This window comes from Eucalyptus grandis, chromosome 6 (assembly GCF_016545825.1).
Source record: "Eucalyptus grandis isolate ANBG69807.140 chromosome 6, ASM1654582v1, whole genome shotgun sequence".
Classification (NCBI taxonomy): Eukaryota; Viridiplantae; Streptophyta; class Magnoliopsida; order Myrtales; family Myrtaceae; genus Eucalyptus; species Eucalyptus grandis.
In genome coordinates this window covers 30,654,278-30,666,197 of record NC_052617.1, presented here as the reverse complement: position 1 = coordinate 30,666,197, position 11,920 = coordinate 30,654,278, and the positions used below count along the sequence as shown (strand labels likewise).

At 40.5% G+C, this 11,920-nt stretch overlaps 1 pseudogene; it reads right to left on the bottom strand.

Annotated features, from left to right (window-relative positions):
• Nucleotides 1–5,808: 5,808 nt before the first annotated feature.
• On the bottom strand, nucleotides 5,809–11,903 carry LOC104428815 (annotated as a pseudogene).
• Nucleotides 11,904–11,920: the final 17 nt, after the last annotated feature.

The following is an 11,920-nucleotide window of genomic DNA, read 5'->3' as shown; positions in this document are numbered from 1 at the left end:
CCTTTTTCCTAGGAACCGGCGGTTCTCGGTTCCGGTTCCGGTTCCTGGAACAAGAACCGGAACCGGAACCGGAACCGGTCAAATTCAAAAAAAAAAAACCCTAAATCTCCCCTTCCCCCTTCCCCCGCGTGATTTCCCTCTCGATTTTCCCTCCTTCCCCTTTCTTTTCTCTTCTTTTTCCTTCTCACACGTCACTTCCCGCCCCCTACCCCTACTTTTCTTTTCTTCTCTCTCTCCTCTTACCCCTCTCTCGGCCGAAACCCTCCATTCTTCTTCTTCTTCTTCTTCCTCTTTTAAGTTGCTTTGCTTCACCCACGAGTCTGTTTCTCTCTTCGCCCTCTGCTCGACGCCACCAAATAGCATCCCCGCCCCGCATCGACGTCGCTCCTGCTCCGCCGGCTGCTGCCTTCGCCGCGCCTCGCCTGCAGCCCGCGACGCCGCTGCTCTACCGTGCCTTCGCCATGCCCCGACGTCGCTCCTGCTCGGCCCACTGCTGCCTTCGCCGCACCTCGCCTGCAGCCCGCGACGCCACTGCTCTGCCTTCGCCGTGACTCGAAGTCGCGCCCGGCCGTGCCCAAAGCCGCGATGCCGCAATAACGGCGAGAGAATGGATCGGGAGTGAGGTTCGAAGCCCGGGAGCGGGGGCGCCGCCTCCGCCTAGAACGAAGCCATTGACCGCCGCGAGCGCCTCCGCCGCCGCGCCCTCGAGACCATCGATCTCGCCAAGGACCCCTACTTCATGCACAACCACCTCGGCAGGTTCGAGACTTCCCCTTCCTTTCCCCCTCGTAATCGATCCCCGTAACCGGGCTTTCACGTCAATTTGATGTTTTTACGGGGCGACGACGACACCGGCTTGTTTCGGTGGTTGCGATTTACGAGTGTAAGCTTTGCTTGACGCTGCACAACAACGAGGGGAACTACTTGGCGCACACGCAGGGGAAGAGGCATCAGACCAACTTGGCGAAGAGAGCGGCTCGCGAGGCGAATGATGCGCCTGCTCAGCCTCAGCCCAATAAGCGGAAGGTTAATGTTCGCAAGATGGGTGAGTTTTATGTTCTTCCGGCTTCTCCTTGGGAATTGGGATTTATGTGGAATCCGCTTTAGGCTCTAGATTGGTTATGTTGCGTGGAGATTGATATTGTTCGTGCTGCTTAGTGAGAGCTGTGGTTGACTTATGGGAAGTGTTGCACAATGTTGATGAATTGTTGGGCACCTTCTCTCTATTGTGGCTGATGTTGGGCTGTGGAGAGAATCTTTTTGTGCTGATATTTGGGGGACTTTTGAATGAGGATTTGTCATCGGGCTGGGATAGTGTAGTTTCTTCATGCTGTTTGATATTGATCACATTGGCGGCTATCTATAAGCACAACATGAAAATTTTGCTTGTTTTTGTTGGCTCGCTTGTTTCTTTGAAAATGATTGTTAAAAAGTGTGTTCATCTTATTATGATTTTTAAGGAAACTAATTGTCAGTTACTCTTTATTTAGATTGAAACATATAACATTAATTTGGTGAGGCTGGAGATGCTTTAGGACTTTTTTTTTGGGTAGAAAAACAGAAGTAATGCTTTAGGACTTTAGATTCCATAGAAAGGACGTAAGTTTGTTGTAATGCTTTATGAGTTATTTGAGATGTTTCATGATTAAGCCTCGTATGGGCCTTGGAGACTGCTGTTTAAATAAGATATTGTTAAGAAGAATTTTCTCCTAGCACAGATATATTTCACCATTTTTATTTTCTTGTTTTAAAGAAGCAATTGGAGGGACTTTTGCATTGCACTAGAACAAAATTGAGATCCACATGTATGGTGCTGATTTTGATGAATCATTCTGCGCATAAAGGAGTTCTGTTCTTTCATGTTGTAACATGTCTAATGCTATAAGGTTGCTGGAGATTTACCTTTCTCTGTTTTGGTATGAATTTCCTGTGCTTGGTGAGAGGGATTTGCTTTTTCAGGTTCTTTCTGGGCACGCGTGCACACGTGAGAGAGAGAGAGAGAGAGAGAGGACTTCGGCTTCCCGTTATCTTATCGATTTGATTAGGATACTCAGGTTTACACTGTGGTTTCTGTGGCATGGGACATGCATTTTCTGGTGGATTAATTTGCTGTTAATTACTCTCTTGTACTACTGTAGGTATTGATCTTAAGTGAGAAGCTTCATTCTGTCAATGCACAGTTTGATCAGCTAAGAGCCATACCTTCCAGGATGCCATCAATACTCTCTTGTACTACTATGGGCGCTATTTAACTTCTGCTGTCCTGAACTACTTTGGGTGTCGGCGAGAGGATCAGCGTATCATAAGGTGAGCTTGTGTTGTCTAATATATTTATATGGGAGAGTGCTTCTACTTAATTCTGAATCATGTGCATCTTCTGTTACCAAATTGATACTGTCAAGTGGCTTCTTTTGGTTGTTTAATTTCTCTTCGAAGGTCGGCAGAGGATCTCATCAAGCAAGATCTTTGAAATGTTGCTGAGGGTGTAGCTGCTTCTGTTCTTCAGCCGGCTCTTCCTTCTAATCCTGATTTAACAGTTTATGAATGAAATGAGTCCACTCATGAAGCATACCAGGATAAAAATGTGCAGCAAGAAGCTGACACCGAGGTGATTGAGCTCTTTTGTGTAAAAACAGTTTGTTTATGAGTGTAAAAACAGTTTGTTTATTACTTCTAAAATGCTGTTTGCTGTTTATGTTATATTATCTTCGATGAATGACAGTTTGTGTATTATTGCTGCATTCATTTTCATTTTTTTTTAACTAAAGATTTTTAGAAAAAGAACTGTTGGAACTGGAACCAGGACCCCGGAACTGTGATGGGGTAGGTTCCGGGTTCTCGATTCTCGACGGGTAGGTTCCCGGTTCCAAAAAATGAGGAACCTGTACCCGAGGGTAGGTTCCAGGTTCCAAGCGGAACCTGTAAGGAACCGGGAACCGCTCACCCCTAGATATTGGGGCAGGTGTAGACAAGGGAAACGGGGACAGAGACAGAATTTATAATGCGCTCATGAGAAAGATCTGACGATACCCCCCATAAAGTAGAGTTTCTCAATTTCCCTTTTTTTTTTTTTTTTTTTGGCGAGAGGAAAATTGGAAGAGGCCTGGCATGATTTGAGGAGCGCATCTGTGGATTTTGCAGCTCCAAGTTGGTCCCTCTCCCTCTTTTCTGGGCCTAGCTCTGATCGCTTCTTTTTCAAGCCGACTTTGTCGTGGTGGGGGATCGATTGAGTCCGATTTACTGTTGCGGCGAGTCCTGGGTCTTGGGCCGAACCGGGGATGTTCTGAACAGGAGATGAGCCAGGAAATGTGACCCACCTGATCATATCAGTTAATACTGATGATGTCCGAGGCACGTGAAGAGTCTGGAATACGTCAATCCGTTTCAAATTGGCCTTACCCTCTCTGGCCATATGAAATCCATCAGCAATGGAGTTCCATCCCATGTTTAAGGACTGATATTCACATCTGTTCGTTTCTTTTGGTCGGAATAAAACTTTATTCGAAATAGCAAAAGAGCCCATTGAAGAAGCTTCATTACAGAACAGTGCAACACCCATAAAGCTTTGGTGGGCTAGAGAGCCAATTTCGTGGGAGACAAATTATCTGAGTCGTAGCGATCAAATCAGCAACTTTGTTAGCCTCTCTGAAACACAAGCCCATCTGAATATTGGAGACATGGGTAATCAAATCATGTTTGGTCGAAACCATGTTTGGTCTCGCACTTAGGACTAATATTCGCTTCTTAGATTTAAAAATGATAATGCCCATTCGAATTCGAGATAACTACGTGGTTTGAGTCAAGACTTGAATTATTTTGGTGTCAAGTAGCCCTTCATAATGGCTGCAAAAAAATCAAAAAAAGAAAGTTGATCTTCTAACAAAAGTCTGATGCCGTTGCTTTGGCTTCTAAATATTCTTAGGCTGTCCTTCATTTCTTGCTTCTCTGTTCAATTGAGAACAAACTGACAGGGTCAATTGCAAGCATTATATAAATATTCTCAGTAGTAAAACTTGACCTATGAAATTGAAGTTCCAAGGATCAAATCCAAACATTTCCACACTAGAGATAACTACAAAAATAAAACAGTCAGATAGAAACTATTCATCCAGCTGGTTTCGGAATATATACAATAAAAAAGAACGAGAGATCAAGAATTATAAGTAAATGCGTAGGATCGGGAAGTGATTAACATTATTGTTCAGCCATTCAACACAAAAGAGCACTTTCGAGTAATAAAACTCTAGATAAGACTGCGAAGAACCATCTCGCTTATTTATACACAGTTTAGGTCAAGATTTACAAAACGAGGGAAAATTGCAGTTCCTCTGAAACCTAACAACAGGAAAACCATCCCAAAACCCAGCAGTTGCTTGGCCAGCGTATGGCGAAATTTCCCAAGACCTGTATCCATCTGGAAAGCCAGAAAGGACATATCCTACGCAGTAAATTGAGTATGTCACCATCAGAAAGGAAGTCTCTTAGGCTGCGCATGACAAAATTTCTGAAACAGAAATTGATTTTTGACCAGAAATCAATTTCTTAATTTCTATTCCCCAGACAAGTTTCTGAGCAAAGAAACTCGTTTGATAACGATTCAAAATTTATATTTTTAAAACAGAAATCCGTTTGATAACAGAACAAAATTTCTATTTCTAGGAATAGAAATTGATTAGATAACAACGTATGAATTCCTCAAATACAAAATAATAGTCGAAATAATATTAAAACAACATAAGAAATCCTTAAATACAAAATAATAATCAAAATAATACTAATATATTACAAAAATTGAAAATACAATTTCATAGAATTTTCGGCATATTATTATCCCTTGCCATTTTATTAGCAATTGTTTTCCTAAGCGTATTTATTTGATTTCCCTCCTCGGTCAATGTATCGTTTGTAAGCTCATCCTACGTAGGTTCAGATAAATACTGTAGAAGCATGAATATGGGTGCCATCAATGGCGTCTATACAGCCTTGTCATTTTATTAAAAACTAGTATTATATAAGATTATCAATAAAATAAAATTAATGGTGTAAATGAATATATGAGAATTCTACCTTAAAGTAACGTTTACGGTTAGGAACTAATCGGAGGAAGGTCGGTTTATTTTGACTCTTGAATTGAATTAGTCCAGTTGCTCATCCCTAATTTTTTTTTTATTGTTGCTCAATAAACCATTAATGGCCCTTGCATAGCAAAGAGAGATTCTCTTGAATCTCTTGCCTTCAAATTAAAATTCAAGATTGTGTAACAATCTAATTATTTTGATTTTGCAAGAATTTTGAATCCGTAAAAAAATAAGGTTAAATTTCTAGGCACGTTTTTTTATTCATCTATTACGTAAGAATTTTTTCTTCAACTGGCCATGCGTGTGCCTTTTCTAAGAGAAAAGAGCCCCATTGTTTTTAAGTAAGCATTTAAGAACTTTGGTCGTTTTTGAAAATTGAGGACCCATTCGATTGCCTTTCATCCTAAAGAGGAAGTTATAAAAAAAAATGCAAAAAAAAATACAAAAAAAAAACACGAGCAAAATAAGAAAAAGAAAATTAGCAATAATTTGTAAAGTTGTGGTTATGAGTGAATTAAGTTAGTAAGAAAGCACAAGGTTCTTTTATATGGTTTGATTTTAGTTTTTGATTTCTATTTCAGAAACTGACAAGTTAAAAATTTCAGCTTCTGATTTCTTCAATTTCTCTATTTCTGGAATAGAAATCTGTTTCAGAAATAGAGAAATCAAATTGCGTTACCAAATGCATTTCTGTTCCAAACCTGTTCTAGGGAACAGAGAAACAGAGAAATCGAAAAACAGAAATTTTTTCATGCGCGCCCTTATAAACCTCCGAGTGTGCTCCCTCAAATTGTCTACCATCGTTATCTTTTTGCTGGTTGGGCCAAGGACTGTAGTTATGATGAATCACTAGCATTTTCGGTGATTCTAAGGACCACTTAATCAGCCCCCAGATTTGCGCTCTGCATCTATCAACATAGAGAGGAGATTTAACAAGTGAACACAATCCCCAAGTAGAAAAACAACAACTCTAAAGGACTCGGATAATTTAGCAGAAGCAGCAACTGGTTGCCCACCTCATTCCTGTTTAAGGAAGAAACTTGTCCACCTGGGTGGGCTGCCTTCGAAAGATCCCTTAAAGTTCCCTAAAGATCATTAAGAAATTTCTGCAGTAAGCATATGCCTTTCAAAATCTTTTAGACTGAAAAGCCATAGAGACAAGTCAAGACATTTCTTCTCGTTAAAAAAGCAAAAACTTAGTCAAGTAATTGCAAGTGAACATGCGGATACTAATATAAAATATACGAATCTAAGGCATCACTTTTACTGCACCAACACCTCCCAAACAATATCATAGTGTCTAGTGTCTACCCTAGCCAATGGTAAAGTCTCAAAAGAATACCATTACCACAAACAGCATCAGTCATCTTTGCTTCACCAATGTGGCAAATAAACAAAATCAAGTAGATCACCTAATTTTCTAAACAGGATCAGCTATAACATACTAAATCTTATAGCAGTAAAATATTTCCTAACATGGTATTTGTGCCATAGTCATTTTTTACATTGTATCTTGAGAATTAGAACAGGAAAAATATGATTTGAACAAACTCAAAACCACATCACAACTAGACTCTAGCATTCACCTTGTTTGCCCACATCAATCCGCATGCATTGCAAAGGGTCCTTGGTCCTTCAGGGCCACGTTGCATCATAGGAGTAGATTTCTCACTAATCCCACAGTGATGACATCTGCACAGATTTTCAGACAAGCATTAGATTTATCAAAAACTAAATGCAATGCAAGGCTCAACTTATGCAATGTATGTTACCTGATGGCAGCAATTAAGCTATCATGAAAACATATAGACATGAAGAGCTAACAGGCTACCGTTGTTCGGATAAGGTAGTGCTTCAAGAATCAGAAGGGACTGCACATACGCCTCCCTTCTCCCATGTCCCTAGATTAAATCCTAGAGAAAGAATTTGCTCCCACTTTGAGAAAGTTATGAGATAATCCACCATTAATTATCATGAACAGGTCAATTCAAATTGCGGAATAGTCAGCATAACTCTGTTAAATTATGCATGTAAAATTCTTCGCAACAGTCAAACTTTTCTAGATCACTTGTCATAAGTATACACAGGTTGCACTAACTTGAGTAACTTTCTAACGTAAGTATCATTATGTTTAGCTTACCAAAGGCTGGTTAGAATCTGACACATCAATATTTGTTGGTTCTATAGTATTAATGGAGATTATGACGATTAAACAGCCAATACAACATTCAAATAATGGCTCTGACATAACAGCAACAAAGAGACTATCTCCCATTATGAAGTGTGAGTTTAAGGCAATTTAGTGATGATGGAGTTGTGGAGTCTGATAGAGGGAAGTATTGTAAAAATGGTATATCTGATTTTGAAGAGTTTTCAATGTAAAAATTTGTGTGTTTTCTTCTCTGATTTCTTCTCTTTTACATTTCTCGTTCTTAATAGATGGTAGTTAGAGCTCTGGTTCAACAGAATAGCAGAAGCAATGAAGATGGACGAATGGACGGTGAAGATTGATCAACTCAACGGTGAGGACTCTGGTGTATTAGAAGAACCTCCATTAGTCTCCATTGAGAGTAAAACTAGAATTGATGAAGCAAGAAGACTGGGAATTGTTAGATCAGCAAGTCCTAGGCGTAATTGTCTCATGCTGGCGTCGGACATTGCCTTCAACATTGCCAATGAGAAGACGACAGCTGAATTGACGAGCAATTTGCAACATGTACAAGAAGCTGCCTTAAACAAGGTATATCTGATGCATTGTCTCTTCAATCTAAAGATTGATGGAGGTGCTTCTGTGACATTACACATCAACAAATCTAATGTGATCACGACTTAATTGAGTTCAATGGAAATCAAATTCAATGATGAGGTAAAAGCTTCGATTCCATTATCTCCTCTACTTCAGCTGAAGCACACTATGACTGTGGGGATTAGTTCGTCAAATCAGAAGAGGTTGAAGCTTTAGAGAGATTTGATTCTTGGTATGAAAATTCACAGAAAAGAGTATGGTGAATCTTCGGGCACTGCCTTTAGTACTCAAGGTAGAGGGAGAAGCAATTAATAAGGTCATAATCAGAACCATATCCAGTGATGGTTTTGACTGATGCTTGGGAACCAGAATATTTTTCAGAAGCAATGCAAGATATAAATTCTATTAAGTGAAAGTTGACAATGTTGAATAAGTTGGGTTCACTCAAGAAGAACATGTTACAATTGCTAACTTAGTCACTGGATGGTAAGAAGGCATTGTAGAAAAGTGGGTGTATAGAGCCAGAAGAACCCGATGGCAGAAAGAGGTACAAAGCAAGATTGGTACTGAAAGGTTTTTGCAAAAGAAAGGAATTCACTACACAGAGATTTTCTGTCCTTTTGTAAAGTGGACCACTATTAGGTTAGTATTGAGTATTCGAATTGCTGAGAATTTACATCTAGAATAGTTTAATGCGTAGACTGCATATGGTGACTTGGAGGGGGATATCTACAATGTACGACTAGAAGGTTTTCAAGTTCCCGGCAAAGAAACTATGTGTGTGAGTTATAGAAAAGTTTGTATGATTTGAAGCAAACTTGAGTGAAGTGGTACAGGAAATTTGACACATTTATTTGTGTTAATGGGTCCACTAAACATTTATTTTGACGTTGTATGTGAATGATATGCTCATTACACAACCTACCACGAAAGAGATCAACAAACTGAACTAGCAATTGCCAAAGGAGTTCATGGAGGACTTGGGAGTAGAAATCGAATTTTTTGGATGAGGATCATGCGAGATAGAACATAAGGAATTTTAAAGTTGTCTCGAGAAAAGTACATTGAGGAAGCGGTAGACAAGCTCAGTGTTTGGAATACGAAGTCCATAAGAAGTCCTTTAAGAAGTCACTTCAACCTCTCGAAGGAGCAATCACCAAAGAAAAATCAAGAGCGGAGATTACATGGCTAAGGTGTCTTATCTGTCAGTTGTCAACAGTTTGATGTATGTTGTGGTGTGTAGTTTGTACCAAACCAAAAGTAGCTCATCTAGTGAGAGTTGTGAGTGGACACATGGCTAATCCAAGAATTAAGTATTGCGAAGCTCAGTGACTACTAAGATACCTAAGAGGCACCTTAGATATTACACGTTTCATGGAAACAATGTGACGTCACAAGGCTTTGTCAATGCAGATCTTGGTTTTGACATGGACAATAGCAAGAGCACCTCAGTTATGTATTTAGCTTAGGAGGCACTACAGTAAGTTGGATGTCTAGACTTTGGGAACTGTGTGCCCCTCTCAACCACTAAAACAGAGTATGTTGTTGTATCTACAGCTAATAAGGAGATGATCTAGTCGAAGAATCTTCTGAAAGAGATAAGCAAGGAGAAGGATAGAAGTGTTCTTTTCAATAACTATCAGTGCTGTTTGTCTAGCAAAGAATCTGGTATTTCACTCAAGAACAAAGCACATTTGATTGAAGTATCATATATTTGAGCTGACAAATGCTAGGACGTTGTAATTGAAGAAAATCCTTGGTGCAAAGAATCCAATAGATAAATTAACCAAGGGTGTCACTAATGGAGAAACTGAGGTTGTGTGTTGTCTTAATTGGCCTCCATGGTTAGTGATAAAAAGGTGCCACTGCACTTGAACAATTTGGGTCATAAAGACGAGAGAAGATTATGAAAGACTGTCAGCCTCTAAGTGGGAGATTGACAAAGTCGTGGAGTCTGATAGAGAAAAATTATGTAAAAAGGGTATAGATGAATTTCTACTGTAACTTTGTACGCCCTGAACTCCTCTTATATATAAGGGAATCTCTCTTGTAATTGTAACTTAATATTGATAGTAAAAAGATTGTCGTGTGCAACACCGTGATTTTTTCCTTTTTCATTTTGAAGGGTTTTTCACATAATTTTTTTTTGTGTTTCTTCTTTAATTCTCTCACATTTATGTTTCTTCTTCTGAGTCCACTCTTGCTCCATTCATCAATGAGAAGAGCAGAAGCTCTGGTTAGCCTAATACCTGAAGACAGCTGCAAGCTCACCACTTAACCCCATCCTAATTCAGTTGTCCAATGAGAGGAGTATCTTCTATGGAGTACCTTATCATGCTTCAGGAAACTAATGGTATGCATGTCCAGAGATCAGACTCAATGTGAAATTTCTTATCCTCGGGTGTTACTGTTTCTAGGGATGAGAGGCATGATCTTTTATTATAGACACCAGACACTGACGACATTACAGACTCGTACCTTACAGGATCTCTTGATGCGGGGATCCATTACTCTCAGGTCCCCAACTCTGGTTTGATTCCCATGTCGTCACAGCTGAAGAAGATTCATCATTGTTGGATTTTGAAGATGAAAGCTGACCCTTATTTCTTTGCATCCTAAGACCATGTCAGAAAAGACAGTAGGAAAGGTAGAAGGATTGTTACTTCTGCATGTGAAAATAATCTGAGGCCAGCTACCAAAAGTTAGATTAGAGAAAGTAACAATAAAAAAAATTATCAAAAATTGTGTCATACCTAAGTGCCACCTATTTACGGACTGCATAGCGAATTTTCTTGTCAAAATTTCGTTCTTTTCTCTTTTCAAGAAATCGAATCAGTGAAGCCAGCCTCTGTGGGACATTCGACCTTTGAGGAGTACCCATAAGATCCTGGTAAAATGCTTCATTAATGTCAAAGGCGACAGACCGCTAAAATAAGTATTCTTCGGACAAGTTCTGATACTTGGTTTTGGTTGGTGGCTACTGGGATTGCAGGTGGATTAGGCGTCACTTCTCTCGCGCCAAGTAACAGCAGCACTGCTTGTACCTGAAGTGTGCAAAAGAAACTAATGCATGACCTCAATCAAGAATTTATAGAACAGATGGCAGCTTAATGAAAATGGATGCTTATGCTACTGCAGAAAAACTCCAATACAAGCTGTCAAAGACGGCATTAGCCAGAATGTTTCGGACTTCTCTTTTACTACAAGTTCTTAGCTTTGGACATCCAAAGAGTTCATGTCAACCACGGCAGCTACTTCAAAGTTCAAATTTTAACCAAATAAAGAATGAACAAGAGGCAAAACAACCGCAACCTCTCTATGTTTGCTCAACACGTGCAGTCACAAAGGACCATCGTCTGTCGAAAAACGTTACACGAGGCTATTTTAACATGGAAAACCGAGCCTCATCATGACAGACCAAAAGAGGCTAACCGAAAAGGAAAAGGGAACAAGGGATGGGCTCAAGTCCCTACCTTTTGGGGCGACACGGAGTCAAAAACATAAACTTGGCCTTGGAAAGAAAGAGTGAGCTGGTCCGCATCATCGCCTCCTCCGCGATTGTCCGAATCGTTCCCGGCGTCAGAGGGGACATTCCCTTCAACGCCCTCGCCGCCGCCGCCGCCTGATCGTGATCATCGTTCTTATCATTCCCATTGCTCAAATGCGGTTGCGCCCGCAACCCATGATGATGCCGGTAGTGGGGTTGCATGGGATGCTGATCGTGGGTCGGATCCCCACCATCCATCCCATCATCGCCCCCACGAGACCCGTCCATGTTTCTTCACAGCCTTCCTTCCCTAGATGCATCGAAGGCAAGGCTCCTCCTTCACACCCGCATTGCCAGAATCACCTTCATGTCCAGTATGTTAACTAAACTGATCAGCCAAAGAGGGTAGCAAACTGATCAGCCATTCAGCTCAGTGACAGGAAATGGAATGAGCAAGATGGCTTCTTTTGCAAGAGGTAAACACGGTTGCTTACGAGAGAAACCAGAGGGGAGTTGCGCAGCTGCCGGATGCAGGTGGTGAAGCTGATGAAATCAGAGGGCTGGGATTTCTCCTCCCCTTTATAGGGTTTTCTGAAATATAAGAAAAGT